This window comes from Petromyzon marinus (genome assembly GCF_048934315.1).
Source record: "Petromyzon marinus isolate PM22_M1 ecotype Great Lakes invasive population chromosome 78 unlocalized genomic scaffold, UKy_Petmar_22M1.pri1.0 chr78_unloc.2, whole genome shotgun sequence".
NCBI lineage: Eukaryota > Metazoa > Chordata > Hyperoartia > Petromyzontiformes > Petromyzontidae > Petromyzon > Petromyzon marinus.
Window position 1 is genome coordinate 160,699 of NW_027422626.1, and position 18,943 is coordinate 179,641.

At 52.8% G+C, this 18,943-nt stretch overlaps 1 long non-coding RNA gene across 1 annotated transcript in view; it reads left to right on the forward strand.

Annotated features, from left to right (window-relative positions):
- Window positions 1-577: 577 nt before the first annotated feature.
- Window positions 578-18,943, forward strand: part of LOC142908308 (uncharacterized) — a 49,584-nt gene continuing 31,218 nt past the window's right edge. The window contains exon 1 of the long non-coding RNA XR_012931675.1: window positions 578-635. This is a non-coding gene — a long non-coding RNA (uncharacterized LOC142908308). The remainder of the gene's footprint in view (window positions 636-18,943) is intronic.

An 18,943-nucleotide genomic window follows, 5' to 3' on the forward strand; every position in this document is an offset into this window, starting at 1 on the left:
GTCTGCGCTAGGCACAACTGCTGGGGTCCTGTAACACAGAACGTTAGGAGCCCCTCCCCCCACCCCGATACAAATAAATCCTGTAGTAGTAGCAGCGAGGCAAATTCAAACGCACGGCCAAAGGAGTTGCGGTGTTACCAGGAGGTCCGCTAACTGCCCGCATCCACCGCCAATTCGACCACTTGCACTTCCTTCCTCTGCACTTGAACCGAGACATCGAGACGCAGACCTGGCTCCCTGTCCCGTCACTGCCTGGGATCTCTGCCCCGTTGGGGCTTCCTTGGTTTGGAGCTGTACCGAGATGTTTGATGTTTGAGCGAGAGTAGACCAGGGAGAGGATTCTGGAAGACAGAACGTTAGAGACCCCCCCCCCACTCCCCCTGATACAAACACAAGGCCTGTAGCAGTAGTAGCAGTAGCAGTAAGGCAAATGTGAATGTCAAAGTATTTACGGTGTTACCGGGTCCCGTTAATTGCCTGGAATGGCCGATGATAGAGGAGCAATTTGCGCTTCCTTCCCTCTTGCTGTCCCCTTGTACGATGTCGCGAGGTTGCTTGGGAGTTGCACAGAGAACGCGTGGAGTTGCACTGAAGTTGCGAGGAGTTGGAGCAAGGTTGCGTGAAGGTGTTCTTAAGTTACGTAAAGTTGCACTGAGGTTGTATGGAAGAGTTGCACTGAGGCCGTGTGAGTTGCAACTGAGGAAGATGCGTGGAGTTGAACAGAGACGTCTGCGCTAGGCACAACTGCTGGGGTCCTGTAACATAGAACGTTAGGAGCCCCTCCCCCCACCCACCACCCCAGAGCCACAATGGCCAACACTGCACACCGCTTGCTAGCAATGTCACCATCAATGCCCTTTCCTGGCTTAGGGAAATATTCAGGATAGCCGTAAGAAAACATTGATTTCAATCTTCAGGTCACATTATGTAAACTTCATGCTGTGGTCATTTGCTAATTATGTTTCAAGTTTTGTCTCATTTAAAACTTTCAAAGTCCTGCCGACAACTTTTCCCCGCGTGTTCAATTATGAACGCCAAAAGTTCAATTTACCAAACCTCAGTCTAACACGTCGCACGCTTTCGCGACCAGAATAATTCACGATAAAGGTTTTTTTGCATCAGATCGCGTTATTTATAAATGTGTCGCAACCCTCCACCACCCGACACGGCCAATCAGTAAAAAGATGTGTCACGTTGACAAGAGTCAAAATAGTTCACCACTTTAGCCCGCCGGTATGTTGCAGAGTGGATCCACAACATTGACAACCTGGTTAGCATGACGTTTCACTGCAAATCACATCCGGCGCCTTCGGGCAAATTTGCCAGAATAGTGAAACCACCCACTTGCTTCTGGTCTTAAATAGCACAGGATGACCATATCATCGTTGTTGAACCCCATCAGGATTCGAGATCAGAGGCGGGGGTATATGCAATCAAGTAATAGATCAGTAATCAGCAACTTAGCATGTCACTGACCTGTAAGCAATTGCAAAGTGTGTTGTGTATTACTTAATTATACGCTTCCATATTCTTTGGGTCTTTCGGCAAAGTCACGTGGCTTTACCAAATGACCCAAAGAATATTAATTCCTGCAGTCACGAAAGCTTCAAGGTCGAGATTTAAGACGCTTCCAGGCTGCGCCGAGTCTGTTATTCTCCAACTAATCTTGGCCAGTAATAATTAGTTCCGCGTAACACTTCAACGTTATCAAAATCAATTGAATCTCCTTGATGGCAAGCGAGCTCAGCCACTGCCGACAGCTGCGTTTGGGAGAATTTAATGTTCCTCTGGTGTTCAAGTAAAACATCCACATCGCTCGTTTGGTGAGCAAGGCCGAGGATCGGGCCGGAGACTCGCACGGTTACCTGGGTTGAGAACTCGGCCAGAGACATCTTTCTCAAAGTTGGGGGTGGCGGGAACGGATGCCAGCGTGTCCGATTCCCCATCATCATCACCACCACCATCACCCGCTCAGCCTTGACAATGATAAACACAACCTCCGTGTTCACACTCGTGGCTACCTAGCAGCACTGCCCATGATCATTGCATAGTAATAATGTTCCCGCTGTGGGTAGAAAGAGACATTGACACTCCCTGATGGACGGTGTTGGAGTTGCATCAAGGTTGCGTTGAGTAGCACCGAGGCTGTGTGGAGTTCCAGTAAGGAAATTGAGTGGAGTTGAACAGAGACGTCTGTGCTAGGCACAACTGCTGGGGTCCTGTAACATAGAACGTTAGGAGCCCCTCCCCCCCCACCCCCGATACAAATCCTGTAGTAGCAGCAGCGAGGCAAATTCAAACGCACGGCCAAAGGAGTTGCGGTGTTACCAGGAGGTCCGCTAACTGCCCGTATCCACCGCCGATTCGACCGTTTGCACTTCCTTCCTCTGCACTTGAACCGAGACATCAAAGACGCAGACCTGGCTCCCTGTCCTGTCACTGCCTGGGATCTCTGCCCCGTTGGGGCTTCCTTGGTTTGGAGCTGTACCGAGATGTTTGATGTTTGAGCGAGAGTAGACCAGGGAGAGGATTCTGGAAGACAGAACGTTAGAGACCCCCCCCCCACTCCCCCTGATACAAACACAAGGCCTGTAGCAGTAGCAGCAAGGCAATTGTGAATGTCAAAGTATTTACAGTGTTACCGGGTCCAGTTAACTGCCTGGAATGGCCGATAGAGGAACAATTTGCGCTTCCTTCCCTCTTGCTGTCCGCTTGTACGATGTTGCGAGGTTGCTTGGGAGTTGCACAGAGAACGCGTGGAGTTGCACTGAAGTTGCAAGGAGTTGGAGCAACGTTGCGTGAAGGTGTTCTTAAGTTACGTAAAGTTGCACCGAGGTTGTATGGAAGAGTTGCACTGAGGCCGTGTGAGTTGCAACTGAGGAAGTTGCGTGGAGTTGAACAAAGACGTCTGCGCTAGGCACAACTGCTGGGGTCCTGTAACATAGAACGTTAGGAGCCCCTCCCCCCACCCACCACCCCAGAGCCACAATGGCCAACACTGCACACCGCTCGCTAGCAATGTCACCATCAACGCCCTTTCCTGGCTTAGGGAAATATTCAGGATAGCCGTAAGAAAACATTGATCTCAATCTTCAGGTGACATTACGTAAACTTCATGCTGTAGTCATTTGCAAATAAAGGTTTCAGGTTTTGCCTCGATTAAAACTTTCAACGTCCTCCTGACAACTTTTCCCCACGTTTCCAATTACGAAAACTAATCGCTCGTTTGGTGAGCAAGGCCGAGGATCGGGCCGGAGACTCGCACGGTTACCTGGGTTGAGAAATCGCCCAAACATCTTTCTCAAAGTTGGGGGTGGCAGGAATGGATGCCAGCGTGTCCGATTCCCCATCACCACCACCACCACCACCACCCGCTCAGCCTTGACAATAATAAAACACAACTTCCATGATGCTCACGCGTGGCTACAGAGCACGGCTCATTGCCATTGATAATAAATGCTGCTGCTGTGGGTAGCGAGAGACATTGACACTCCCTGATGGACGCCGTTGGTCGTCTCTGGCCTCTCCTGTCCAGGACTGGGTTGTAACAGCGGTAGGAGGTTGCGTTTCTCCCATTCCGCCAATTTCCACCATCACCAGCTCGGCCTTGACAATGATAAACACGACCTCCGTTTTCACACTCGTGGCTACCTAGCGGCACTGCTCATGACCATTGCATAGTAATAATGTTGCCGCTGTGGGTAGCAAGAGACATTGACACCCCCTGATGGACGGTGTTGACGTTGCATCAAGGTTGCGTTGAGTAGCACCGAGGCTGTGTGGAGTTCCAGTAAGAAATTGCAGAGACGTCTGTGCTAGGCACAACTGCTGGGGTCCTGTAACACAGAACGTTAGGAGCCCCTCCCCCCTCCCCGATACAAACAAATCCTGTAGTAGCAGCAGCAGCGAGGCAAATTCAAACGCACGGCCAAAGGAGTTGCGGTGTTACCAGGAGGTCCGCTAACTGCCCGTATCCACCGCCGATTCCACCGTTTGCACTTCCTTCCTTTGCACTTGAACCGAGACATCAAAGACGCAGACCTGGCTCCCTGTCCCGTCACTGCCTGGGATCTCTGCCCCGTTTGGGCTTCCTTTGTTGGGAGCTGTATCGAGATGTTGAGATGATGTTCAAAGCGAGTAGGAGAGTAGACCCGGGGAGGATTCTGGAAGACAGAAGGTTAGAGAACCACCCTCCCCCCCGCCTACGCCGATACAAACACAACTACGGTAGTAGCTAGGCCAATTAAAACAGACGCCAACGTATTTGTGGTGTCGCCAGGTACCGGTACAACCGCCTGGAATCGCCGACGGACGCAAACCTTGGGCCTCCTCCTGCGCGAGTAGACGGGTGGAGGAGTCTGCAGGTTGCAGCGTTAAAGGAACCCCCCCCCCTCCCCCAACTGCCACAGTCAAACTTGAAAGCAACGGATGGCCCAGGAGCTGCGGTTTTACCAGGAGGTCCGTTAACTGCCTGGGTTTTCCCGACGACGCCCCAGACGTCCGCACTTCCTTCACGGGACGCACGAGAGGGTTTGTGTGGAGCTCGAAGCGAGAGAGACGTCTGTGTAAATCAGACTTGAGATCTTGCCACTGCCTGGATTCACCGATGATCTCTCTTCCCCCTCTTTGCTGGCGTCGCGAGGACGCAGGAGACGTGAGGGATTCTGGAAGATAAAACGTTAAGACCCCCCCCTCCCAACTCGATACGAACGCAAAGCCCAAAGTAGTCGTTGATAATTCGAATGGCAACGGCGTTTTAACTTTACCAGGTGTCCCGTTAACGGCCTGGATTCTCCCGACGACGCCCCAGACATCTGCACGCCCTCCACTCCGCTTGCACAACACGAAGCCGCGTGGAGTTGAACCGAGACATCGAGACGCAGACCTGGCTCCCTGTCCCGTCACTGCCTGGGATCTCTGCCCCGCTGGGGCTTCCTCGGTTTGGAGCTGTACCGAGATGTTTGATGATTGAGCGAGAGTAGACCAGGGAGAGGATTCTGGAAGACAGAACGTTAGAGACCCCCCCCCACTCCCCCCTGATACAAACACAAGGCCTGTAGCAGTAGTAGCAGCAAGGCAAATGTGAATGTCAAAGTATTTACGGTGTTACCGGGTCCCGTTAACTGCCTGGAATGGCCGATGATAGAGGAGCAATTTGCGCTTCCTTCCCTCTTGCTGTCCCATTGTACGATGTCGCGAGGTTGCTTGGGAGTTGTCACTGAGGCCGTGTGGAGTTGCACCTGAGGAAGTTGAGTTGAGTTGAACAGAGACGTCTGCGCTAGACACAACTGCTGGGGTCCTGTAACATAGAACGTTAGGAGCCCCTCCCCCCACCCACCACCCCAGAGGCACAATGGCCAACACTGCACACCGCTCGCTAGCAAAGTCACCATCAACGCCCTTTCCTGGCTTAGGGAAATATTCAGGATAGCCGTAAGAAAACATTGATTTCAATCTTCAGGTCACATTACGGAAACTTCATGCTGTGGTCATTTGCAAATAAAGGTTTCAAGTTTTGCCTCGATTATAGCTTTCACAAAGTCCTGCCGACAACATTTCCCTGCGTTTCCAATTACGAAAACTAATTGCTGGTTTTGTGAGCAAGGCCGAGGATCGGACCGGAGACTCGCACGGTTACCTGGGTTGAGAACTCGCCCAGGCATCTTTCTCAAAGTTGGGGGTGGCAGGAACGGATGCCAGCGTGTCCGATTCCCCATCACCACCACCCGCTCAGCCTTGAAAATAATAAAACACAACCTCCGTGATGCTCACACGTGGCTACAGAGCACGGCTCATTGCCATTGATAATAAAGAATGCTGCTGCTGTGGGTAGCGAGAGACATTGACACTCCCTGATGGACGCTGTTGGTCGTCTCTGGCCTCTCCTGTCCAGGACTGGGTTGTAACAGCGGTAGGGTGTTGCGTTTCTCCCATTCCGCCCATCGCCACCATCACCAGCTCAGCCTTGACAATGATAAACACAACCTCCGTATGTCCACGTGTGGGCTACACAGCCAAGGCTCACTGCCATTGATAAATAATGTTGCCATGTGGGATGTACAAGAGTCATTGACACTCCCTGGTGGATGGTAAAGGCCATACGGCTTCTCCCGCCTTCCACCCAGGGCTGGGTTGGTGTTGTACAGCAGTGCGGCTGCTTGCTCTGTGCATCAACTTGCGTTTCCGATTCACCACCACCACCTGCTGAGCCTTGACAATGATAAACACAACCTCCGTGTTCACACTCGTGGCTACCTAGCAGCACTGCTCATGACCATTGCATAGGAATAATGTTGCCGCTGTGGGTAGCAAGAGACATTGCCACTCCCTGATGGACGGTGTTGACGTTGCATCAAAGTTGCGTTGAGTAGCACCGAGGCTGTGTGGAGTTCCATTTGGGAATTGCGTGGAGTTGAACAGAGACGTCTGCGCTAGGCACAACTGCTGGGGTCCTGTAACACAGAACGTTAGGAGCCCCTCCCCCCACCCCGATACAAATAAATCCTGTAGTAGCAGCAGCGAGGCAAATTCAAACGCACGGCCAAAGGAGTTGCGGTGTTACCAGGAGGTCCGCTAACTGCCCGTATCCACCGCCGATTCGACCGTTTGCACTTCCTTCCTCTGCACTTGAACCGAGACATCGAGACGCAGACCTGGCTCCCTGTCCCGTCACTGCCTGGGATCTCTGCCCCGTTGGGGCTTCCTTGGTTTGGAGCTTTACCGAGATGTTTGATGTTTGAGCGAGAGTAGACCAGGGAGAGGATTCTGGAAGACAACGTTAGAGACCCCCCCCCCCCACTCCCCCCTGATACAAACACAAGGCCTGTAGTAGTAGCAGCAGCAAGGCAAATGTGAACGCCAAAGTATTTACGGTGTTACCGGGTCCCGTTAACTGCCTGGAATGGCCGATGATAGAGGAGCAATTTGCGCTTCCTTCCCTCTTGCTGTCCCCTTGTACGATGTCGCGAGGTTGCTTGGGAGTTGCGCAGAGAACGTGTGGAGTTGTACTGAAGTTGCGAGGAGTTAGAGCAAGGTTGCGTGAAGGTGTTCTGAGGTTACGTAGAGTTGCACCGAGTTTGTGTGGAGTTGCAGCGAGGTTGTGTGGAGTTGCAGAGACCGTGTGGCGTTGCAACTGAGGAAGTTGCGTGGAGTTGAACAGAGACGTCTGCGCTAGGCACAACTGCTGGGGTCCTGTAACATAGAACGTTAGGAGCCCCACCCCCCACCCACCACCCCAGAGCCACAATGGCCAACACTGCACACCGCTTGCTAACAATGTGCTGGCTTAGGGAAATATTCAGGATAGCCGTAAGAAAACATTGATTTCAATCTTCAGGTCACATTACGTAAACTTCATGCTGTGTTCATTTGCAAATAAAGGTTTCAAGTTTTGCCTCGTTTAAAACTTTCACAAAGTCCTGCCAACAACTTTTCCCTGTGTGGCCAATTACGAAAACCAAAACGTCAAACTTCAAATAGACATCCACATCGCTCGTTTGGTGAGCAAGGCTGAGGATCGGGCCGGAGACTCGAACGGTTACCTGGGTTGAGAACTCGCCCAGACATCTTTCTCAAAGTTGGGGGTGGCAGGAACGGATGCCAGCAAGTCCGATTCCCCATCGCCACCACCACCCGCTCAGCCTTGACAATAATAAAACACAACCTCCGTGATGCTCACGCGTGGCTACAGAGCACGGCTCATTGCCATTGATAATAAAGAATGCTGCTGCTGTGGGTAGCGAGAGACATTGACACTCCCTGATGAACGCCGTTGGTCATCTCTGGCCTCTCCTGTCCAGGACTGGGTTGTAACAGCAGTAGGGGGTTGCGTTTCTCCCATTCGGCCCATCGCCACCATCGTCCGCTCAGCCTTGACAACGATAAACACAACCTCCTTGTTCACATTTGTGGCTACCTAGCAGCACTGCTCATGACCATTGCAAAGTAATAATGTTGCTGCTGTGGGTAGCAAGAGACATTGACACTCCCTGATGGACGGTGTTGACGTTGCATCAAAGTTGCGTTGAGTAGCACCGAGGCTGTGTGGAGTTCCAGTAAGGAATTGCGTGGAGTTGAACAGAGACGTCTGCGCTAGGCACAACTGCTGGGGTCCTGTAACACAGAACGTTAGGAGCCCCTCCCCGATACAAACAAATCCTGTAGTAGCAGCAGCAGCGAGGCAAATTCAAACGCACGGCCAAAGGAGTTGCGGTGTTACCAGGAGGTCCGCTAACTGCCCGTATCCACCGCCGATTCCACGTTTGCACTTCCTTCCTCTGCACTTGAACCGAGACATCAAAGACGCAGACCTGGCTCCCTGTCCCGTCACTGCCTGGGATCTCTGCCCCGTTGGGGCTTCCTTGGATTGGAGCTGTACCGAGATGTTTGATGTTTGAGCGAGAGTAGACCAGGGAGAGGATTCTGGAAGACAGAAGGTTAGAGTACCCCCCCCACTCCCCCCTGATACAAACACAAGGCCTGTAGTAGTAGTAGCAGCAAGGCAAATGTGAATGTCAAAGTATTTACGGTGTTACCGGGTCCCGTTAACTGCCTGGAATGGCCGATGAGAGAGGAGCAATTTGCGCTTCCTTCCCTCTTGCTGTCCCCTTGTACGATGTCGCGAGGTTGCTTGGGAGTTGCACAGAGAACGCGTGGAGTTGCACTGAAGTTGCGAGGAGTTGGAGAAAGGTTGCGTGAAGGTGTTCTGAAGTTAAGTAGAGTTGCACCGTGGTAACGTGGAGTTGCAGCGAGGTTGTGTGGAGGAGTTGCAGCGAGATTGTGTGGAGGAGTTGCAACTGAGGGAGTTGCGTAGAGTTGAACAGAGACGTCTGTGCTAGGCACAACTGCTGGGGTCCTGTAACATAGAACGTTAGGAGCCCCTCCCCCCACCCACCACCCCAGAGCCACAATGGCCAACACTGCACACCGCTTGATAGCAATGCCACCATCAACGCCCTTTCCTGGCTTAGGGAAATATTCAGGATAGCCCTAAGAAAACATTGATTTCAAACGTCAGGTCACATTACGTAAACTTCATGCTGTGGTTATTCTATAATTAGGCTTCAAGTATTGACTCGTTAAAAACTTTCAAAGTCCTCCTGACAACTTTTCCCCCTGTGGCCAATTACGAAAACTAATCGCTCGATTGGTGAGCAAGGCCGAGGATCGGGCCGGAGACTCGCACGGTTACCTGGGTTGAGAACTCGCCCAGACATCTTTCTCAAAGTTGGGGGTGGCAGGAACGGATGCCAGCGTGTCCGATTCCCCACCACCACCACCACCACCCGCTCAGCCTTGACAATAATAAAACACAACCTTCATGATGCTCACGCGTGGCTACAGAGCACGGTTCATTGTCATTGATAATAAAGAATGCTGCTGCTGTGGGTAGCGAGAGACATTGACACTCCCTGATGGACGCTGTTGGTCGTCTCTGGCCTCTCCTGTCCAGGACTTGGTTGTAACAGCGGTAGGGGGTTGCGTTTCTCCCATTCCGCCCATCGCCACCATCGTCCGCTCGGCCTTGACAATGATAAACACGACCTCCGTGTTCACACTCGTGGCTACCTAGCAGCAATGCTCATGACCATTGCATAGTAATAATGTTGCTGCTGTGGGTAGCAAGAGACATTGACACTCCCTGATGGACGGTGTTGGTGTTCTCTGGCCCCTCCTGTCCAGGACTGGGTTGTAACAGCGGTAGGGGGCTGCAGACCTGGCTCCCTGTCCCGTCACTGCCTGGGATCTCTGCCCCGTTGGGGCTTCCTTGGTTTGGAGTTGTACCGAGATGTTTGATGTTTGAGCGAGAGTAGACCAGGGAGAGGATTCTGGAAGACAGAACGTTAGAGACCCCCCCCACTCCCCCCTGATACAAACACAAGGCCTGTAGTAGTAGTAGAAGTAGCATGGCAAATGTGAATGTCAAAGTATTTACGGTGTTAACTGCACGGAATGGCCGATGATAGAGGAGCAATTTGCGCTTCCGTCCCTCTTGCTGTCCCCTTGTACGATGTCGCGAGGTTGCTTGGGAGGTGCACAGAGAACGTGGAGTTGCATTGGAGTTGCAAGGAGTTGCAGCAAGGTTGCGTGAAGGTGTTCTGAAGTTACGTTGAGTTGGACCGAGTTTGTGTGGAGTTGCAGTGAGGTTGTGTGGAGTTGCAGAGACCGTGTGGCGTTGCACCGAGGAAGTTGCGTAGAGTTGAACAGAGACGTCTGCGCTAGGCACAACTGCTGGGGTCCTGTAACAGAACGTTAGGAGCCTCTCCCCCCACCCACCACCCCAAAGGCCAACACTGCACACCACTTGCTAGCAATGTCACCATCAACGCCCTTTCCTGGCTTACTCAACTATTTCAGGACAGCCGTAAGAAAACATTAAATTCAATCTTCAGGTCACATTACATAAACTTCACGCTGGTTCTTTACTAATGAGGTTTCAGATTATGCCACGTTTAAAACTTCAACAGTCTTGCCGACATTTCCCCGCGTGGCCAATTAAGAAAACCAATACGTCAACAAACCTCAAATAGACATCCACATCGCTCGTTAGGTGAGCAAGGCCGAGGATCGGGCCGGAGACTCCCACGGTTACCTGGGTTGAGAACTCGCCCAGACATCTTTCTCAAAGTTGGAGGTGGCAGGAACGGATGCCAGCGTGTCCGATTCCCCATCACCACCACCCGCTCAGCCTTGACAATCATAAACACAACCTCCGTGTTCACACTCGTGGCTACCTAGCACTGCTCATGACCATTGCATAGTGATGTTGCTGTGGGTAGCAAGAGACATTGACACTCCCTGATGGACGGTGTTGACGTTGCATCAAGGTTGCGTTGAGTGGCACCGAGGCTGTGTGGAGTTCCAGTAAGGAATTGCGTTGAGTTGAACAGAGACGTCTGCGCTAGGCACAACTGCTGGGGTCCTGTAACACAGAACGTTAGGAGCCCCTCCCCCCTCCCCGATACAAACAAATCCTGTAGAAGTAGCAGCAGCGAGGCAAATTCAAACGCACGGCCAAAGGAGTTGCGGTGTTACCAGGAGGTCCGCTAACTGCCCGTATCCACCGCCGATTCCACCGTTTGCACTTCCTTCCTCTGCACTTGAACCGAGACATCAAAGACACAGACCTGGCTCCCTGTCCCGTCACTGCCTGGGATCTCTGCCCCGTTGGGGCTTCCTTGGTTTGGAGCTGTACCGAGATGTTGAGATGATGTTCAAAGCGAGTAGGAGAGTAGACCCGGGGAGGATTCTGGAAGACAGAAGGTTAGAGTACCCCCCCCCCCCGCCTTCTGCCGATACAAACACAACTCCGGTAGTAGCTAGGCCAATAAAAACAGACGCCAAAGTATTTGTGGTGTCGCCAGGTACCGGTACAACCGCCTGGAATCGCCGACGGACGCAGACCTTGGGCCTCCTCCTCCTCCGCGAGTAGCCGGGTGGAGGAGTCTGCAGGTTGCAGCGTTAAAGGAACCCCCCCCCCTCCCCCAACTGCCACAGTCAACAAACTTGAAAGCAACGGATGGCCCAGGAGCTGCGGTTTTACCAGGAGGTCCGTTAACTGCCTGGGTTTTCCCGACGACGCCCCAGACATCCGCACTTCCTTCACGGGACGCACGAGACGGTTTGCGTGGAGCTCGAAGCGAGAGAGACGTCTGTGTAAATCAGACTTGAGCTCTTGCCACTGCCTGGATTCACCGATGATCTCACATCCCCCTCTTTGCTGGCATTGCAAGGACGCAGGAGATGCGAGGGATTCTGGAAGACACGGTGTTAAGAACCCCCCCTCCCAAATCCGATACGAAAGCAAAGCCTGAAGTAGTCGTTGATAATGCGAATGGCAACGGCGTTTTAACTTTACCAGGTGTCCCGTTAACGGCCTGGATTCTCCCGACGACGCCCCAGACATCTGCACGCCCTCCACTCCGCTTGCAACAACACGAAGCCGCGTGGAGTTGAACCGAGACATCAAAGACGCAGACCTGGCTCCCTGTCCCGTCACTGCCTGGGATCTCTGCCCCGTTGGGGCTTCCTTTGTTTGGAGCTGTACCGAGATGTTTGATGTTTGAGCGAGAGTAGACCAGGGAGAGGATTCTGGAAGACAGAACGTTAGAGACCCCCCCCCACTCCCCCTGATACAAACACAAGGCCTGTAGTAGTAGTAGCAGCAAGGCAAATGTGAATGTCAAAGTATTTACGGTGTTACCGGGTCCCGTTAACTGCCTGGAATGGCCGATGATAGAGGAGCAATTTGCGCTTCCTTCCCTCTTGCTGTCCCCTTGTACGATGTCGCGAGGTTGCTTGGGAGTTGCACAGAGAACGCGTGGAGTTGCACTGAAGTTGCGAGGAGTTGGAGCAAGGTTGCGTAAAGGTGTTCTGAGGTTACGTAGAGTTGCACCGAGGTAACGTGGAGTTGCAGCGAGGTTGTGTGGAGTTGTAACTGAGGAAGTTGCGTGGAGTTGAACAGAGACGTGTGCGCTAGGCACAACTGCTGGGGTCCTGTAACATAGAACGTTAGGAGCCCCTCCCCCCACCCACCACCCCAGAGCCACAATGGCCAACACTGCACACCGCTCGCTAGCAATGTCACCATCAACGCCCTTTCCTGGCTTAGGGAAATATTCAGGATAGCCGTAAGAAAACATTGATTTCAATCTTCAGGTCACATTACGTAAACTTCATGCTGTGGTTATTCTATAACTAGGCTTCAAGTATTGACTCGTTAAAAACTCTCAAAGTCCTCCTGACAACTTTTCCACGCGTGGGCAATTACGAAAACTAATCGCTCGTTTGGTGAGCAAGGCCTAGGATCGGGCCGGAGACTCGCACGGTTACCTGGGTTGAGAACTCGCCAAGAGACATCTTTCTAAAAGTTGGGGGTGACAGGAACGGATGCCAGCGTGTCCGATTCCCCATCACCACCACCACCACCCGCTCAGCCTTGACAATAATAAAACACAACCTCCATGATGCTCACACGTGGCTACAGAGCACGGCTCATTGCAATTGATAATAAAGAATGCTGCTACTGTGGGTAGCGAGAGACATTGACACTCCCTGATGGACGCTGTTGGTCGTCTCTGGCCTCCCCTGTCCAGGACTGGGTTGTAACAGCGGTAGGGGGTTGCGTTTCTCCCATTCCGCCCATCGACACCATCACCCGCTCGGCCTTGACAACGATAAACACGACCTCCGTATGTCCACGTGTGGGTTACACAGCCAAGGCTCACTGCCATTGATTAATGTTGCCGTGTGGGAAGTACAAGAGTCATTGACACTCCCTGGTGGATGGTAAAGGCCGTACGGCTTCTCACGCCTTCCACCCAGGGCTGGGTTGGTGTTGTACAGCAGTGCGGCTGCTTGCTCTGTGCATCAACTTGCGTTTCTGATTCACCACCACCACCTGCTGAGCATTGACAGTGATAAACACAACCTCCGTGTTCACACTCGTGGCTACCTAGCAGCACTGCTCATGACCATTTCATAGTAATAATGTTGCTGCTGTGTGTAGCAAGAGACACTGACACTCCGTGATGGACGCTGTTGGCGTTCTCTGGCCCCTCCTGTCCGGGACTGGGTTGTAACGGCGGTAGGAGGCTGCAGACCGGGCTCCCTGTCCTGTCACTGCCTGGGATCTCTGACCCGTTGGGGCTTCCTTGGTTTGGAGCTGTACCGAGATGTTTGATTGAGCGAGAGTAGACCAGGGAGAGGATTCTGGAAGACAGAACGTTAGAGAGCCCCCCCCACTCCCCCTGATACAAACACAAGGCCTGTAGTAGTAGTAGCCACAGCAAGGCAAATGTGAATGTCAAAGTATTTACGGTGTTACCGGGTCCCGTTAACTGCCTGGAATGGCCGATGATAGAGGAGCAATTTGCGCTTCCTTCCCTCTTGATGTCCCCTTGTACGATGTCGCGAGGTTGCTTGGGAGTTGCAGAGAACGTGTGGAGTTGCACTGAAGTTGCGAGGAGTTGGAGCAAGGTTGAATTAAATTGTTCTGAGGTTACGTGGAGTTGCACCGAGGTTACGTGGAGTTGCACCGAGGTTGTGTGGAGTTGAACAGAGACGTCTGCGCTAGGCACAACTGCTGGGATCCTGTAACATAGAACGTTAGGAGCCCCTCCCCCCACCCACCACCCCAGAGCCACAATGGCCAACACTGCACACCGCTCGCTAGCAATGTCACCATCAACGCCCTTTCCTGGCTTAGGGAAATATTCAGGATAGCCCTAAGAAAACATTGATTTCAAACTTTAGGTCACATTACGTAAACTTCATGCAGTGGGTATTCTATAATTAGGCTTCAAGTATTGACTCGTTAAAAACTTTCAAAGTCCTCCTGACAACTTTCACCGCGTGGCCAATTACGAAAACTAATCACTCGATTGGTGAGCAAGGCCGAGGATCGGGCCAGAGACTCGCACGGTTACCTGGGTTGAGAACTCGCCCAGGGACATCTTTCTCAAAGTTGGGGGTGGCAGGAACGGATGCCAGGGTGTCCGATTCCCCATCACCACCACCACCACCCGCTCAGCCTTGACAATAATAAAACACAACCTCGATGATGCTCACGTGTGGGCAAAAGAGCACGGCTCATAGCCATTGATAATAAAGAATGCTGCTGCATCAGTGGGTAGCGAGAGGCATTGACACTCCCTGATGGACGCTGTTGGTCGTCTCTGGCCTCTCCTGTCCAGGACTGGGTTGTAACAGCGGTAGGGGGTTGCGTTTCTCCATTTCCGCCCATCGCCACCATCGCCCGCTCAGCCTTGACAACGATAAACACAACCTTCGTGTTCACACTCGTGGCTACCTAGCAGCACTGCTCATGACCATTGCATAGTAATAATGTTGCTGCTGTGGGTAGCAAGAGACATTGACACTCCCTGATGGACGGTGTTGGAGTTGCATCAAAGTTGCGTTGAGTAGCACCGAGGCTGTGTGGAGTTCCAGTAAGGAATTGCAGAGACGTCTGCGCTAGGCACAACTGTGGGGTCCTGTAACACAGAACGTTAGGAGCCCCTCCCCCCTCCCCGATACAAACAAATCCTGTAGTAGTAGCAGCGAGGCAAATTCAAACGCACGGCCAAAGGAGTTGCGGTGTTACCAGGAGGTCCGCCAACTGCCCGTATCCACCGCCGATTCGACCGTTTGCACTTCCTTCCTCTGCACTTGAACCGAGACATCAAAGACGCAGACCTGGCTCCCTGTCCCGTCACTGCCTGGGATCTCTACCCCGTGGGGCTTCCTTGGTTTGGAGCTCTATCGAGATGTTGAGATGTTCAAAGCGAGTAGGAGAGTAGACCCGGGGAGGATTCTGGAAGACAGAACGTTAGAGTACCCCCCCCCCCCCGCCGCCGCCTACTGCCGATACAAACACAACTACGGTAGTAGCTAGGCCAATTAAAACAGGCGCCAAACTATTTGTGGTGTCGCCAGGTACCGGTACAACCGCCTGGAATCGCCGACGGACGCAGACCTTGGGCCTCCTCCTCCTCCGCGAGTAGCCAGGTGGAGGAGTCTGCAGGTTGCAGCGTTAAAGGAACCCCCCCCCCTCCCCCAACTGCCACAGTCAACAAACTTGAAAGCAACGGATGGCCCAGGAGCTGCGCTTTTACCAGGAGGTCCGTTAACTGCCTGGGTTTTCCCGACGACGCCCCAGACATCCGCACTTCCTTCACGGGACGCATGAGAGGGTTTGTGTGGAGCTAGAAGCGAGAGAGACGTCTGTGTAAATCAGACTTGAGATCTTGCCACTGCCTGGATTCACCGATGATCTCTTCCCCCTCTTTGCTGGCATTGCGAGGATGCAGAAGACGCGAGGGATTCTGGAAAATAAAACGTTAAGACGACCCCCCCCCCTCCCAACTCGATACGAACGCAAAGCCTGAAGTAGTCGTTGATAATGCGAATGGCAACGGAATTTTAACTTTACCAGGTGTCCCATTAACGGCCTGGATTCTCCCGACGACGCCCCAGACATCTGCACGCCCTCCACTCCGCTTGCAACAACACGAATCCGCGTGGAGTTGAACCGAGACATCAAAGACGCAGACCTGGCTCCCTGTCCCGTCACTGCCTGGGATCTCTGCCCCGCTGGGGCTTCCTTGGTTTGGAGCTGTACCGAGATGTTTGATGTTTGAGCGAGAGTAGACCAGGGAGAGGATTCTGGAAGACAGAACGTTAGACCCCCCCCCCACTCCCCCTGATACAAACACACGGCCTGTAGTAGTAGCCACAGCAAGGCAAATGTGAATGTCAAAGTATTTACGGTGTTACCGGTTCATGTTAACTGCCTGGAATGGCCGATGATAGAGGAGCAATTTGCACTTCCTTCCCTCTTGCTGTCCCCTTGTACGATGTCGCGAGGTTGCTTGGGAGTTGCACAGAGAACGTGTGGAGTTGCACTGAAGTTGCGAGGAGTTGGAGCAAGGTTGCGTGAAGGTGTTCTGAGGTTACGTAAAGTTGCACCGAGGTTGTGTGGAGGAGTTGCAGCGAGGTTGTGTGGAGGAGTTGCAACTGAGGAAGTTGCGTGGAGTTGAACAGAGACGTCTGCGCTAGGCACAACTGCTGGGGTCCTGTAACACAGAACGTTAGGAGCCCCTCCCCCCTCCCCGATACAAACAAATCCTGTAGTAGTAGCAGCGGGGCAAATTCAAAGGAGTTGCGGTGTTACCAGGAGGTCCGCTAACTGCCCGTATCCACCACCGATTCGACCGTTTGCACTTCCTTCCTCTGCACTTGAACCGAGACATCAAAGACGCAGACCTGGCTCCCTGTCCCGTCACTGTCTGTGATCTCTGCCCCGCTGAGACTTCCTTGGTTTGGAGCTGTACCGAGATATTTCAGAGTAGACCAGGGAGAGGATTCTGGAAGACAGAACGTTAGAGACCCCCCCCACTCCCTCCGATACAAACACAAGGCCTGTAGTAGTAGCAGCAAGGCAAATGTGAACGTCAAAGTATTTACGGTGTTACCGGTCCCGTTAACTGCCTGGAATGGCCGATGATAGAGGAGCAATTTGCGCTTCCTTCCCTCTTGCTGTCCCCTTGTACGATGTCGCGAGGTTGCTTGGGAGTTGCACAGAGAACGCGTGGAGTTGCACTGAAGTTGTGAGGAGTTGGAGCAAGGTTGAATGAAATTGTTCCGAGGTTACGTAATGTTGCACCGAGGTAACGTGGAGTTGCACCGAGGTTGTGTGGAAGAGTTGCAGCGAGGTTGTGTGGAGGAGTTGCAACTGAGGAAGTTGCGTAGAGTTGAACAGAGACGTCTGCGCTAGGCACAACTGCTGGGGTCCTGTAACATAGAACGTTAGGAGCCCCTCCCCCCACCCACCACCCCAGAGCCACAATGGCCAACACTGCACACCACTCGCTAGCAATGTCACCATCAACGCCCTTTCCTGGCTTTGGGAAATATTCAGGATAGCCATAAGAAAACATTGATTTCAATCTTCAGGTCACATTACGGAAACTTCATGCTGTGGTCATTTGCAAATAAAGGTTTCAAGTTTTGCCTCGATTAAAACTTTCACAAAGTCCTGCCGACAACATTTCCCCGCGTTTCCAATTACGAAAACTAATTGCTGGTTTGGTGAGTAAGGCCGAAGATCGGGCCGGAGACTCAGACGGTTACCTGGGTTGAGAACTCGCCCAGACATCTTTCTCAAAGTTGGGGGGGCAGGAACGGATGCCAGCGTGTCCGATTTCCCATCACCACCACCACCCGCTCAGCCTTGACAATAATAAAACACAACCTCCATGATGCTCACGCGTGGCTACAGAGCACGGCTCATTGCCATTGATAATAACGAATGCTGCTGTGGGTAGCGAGAGACATTGACACTCCCTGATGGACGCTGTTGGTCGTCTCTGGCCTCTCCTGTCCAGGACTGGGTTGTAACAGCTGTAGGGGGTTGCGTTTCTCCCATTCCGCCCATCGCCTCCACCACCTGCTGAGCCTTGACAATGATAAACACAACCTCCGTGTTCACACTCGTGGCTACCTAGCAGCACTGCTCATGACCATTGCATAGTAATAATGTTGCTGTTGTGGGTAACGAGACATTGACACTCCCTGATGGACGGTGTTGACATTGCATCAAGGTTGCGTTGAGTAGCACCGAGGCTGTGTGGAATTCCAGTAAGGAATTGCAGAGACGTCTGCGCTAGGCACAACTGCTGGGGTCCTGTAACACAGAACGTTAGGAGCCCCCCCCCCTCCCGATACAAACAAATCCTGTAGTAGTAGCAGCAGCGAGGCAAATTCAAACGTACAGCCAAAGGAGTTGCGGTGTTACCAGGAGGTCCGCCAACTGCCCGTATCCACCGCCGATTCGACCGTTTGCACTTCCTTCCTCTGCACTTGAACCGAGACATCGAGACGCAGACCTGGCTCCCTGTCCCGTCACTGTCTGGGATCTCTGCCCCGTTGGGGTTCCAACCCAAGAGACATCTGCGTGAGGCAGGCTCGGGGCTCCTGTAACCGCCCTGGGTTCACCGATGATCTCTCTCTCCCCCTTTGCTGCTGCTGCTGTTGTTATTGCGAGCACGCAGGAGACGCGAGAGAGTCTGCAAGACACGGCGTTAACACAACACCCCCCCCCCCAGCCCAGCACCTCCGACTCACGACAAACGGACACAAATCACGGATAAAAACGCGACGTTTGTAAAAGAAGCGTTGGATTCGTGCCAGAGGATTTATTGGGTTTTTACCGGGTGCCCCAGACACCGGCCCCGGATTCTCCGACGACGACGACGCAGCCCAGACACCGGCGCACGACGGACACACACACAGTGACACACACACACAGTGACACACACACAGTGACACACACAGTGACACACACACACAGTGACACACACACAAACACAGTGACACACACACAAACACACAGTGACACACACACAAACACACAGTGACACACACACAAACACACAGTGACACA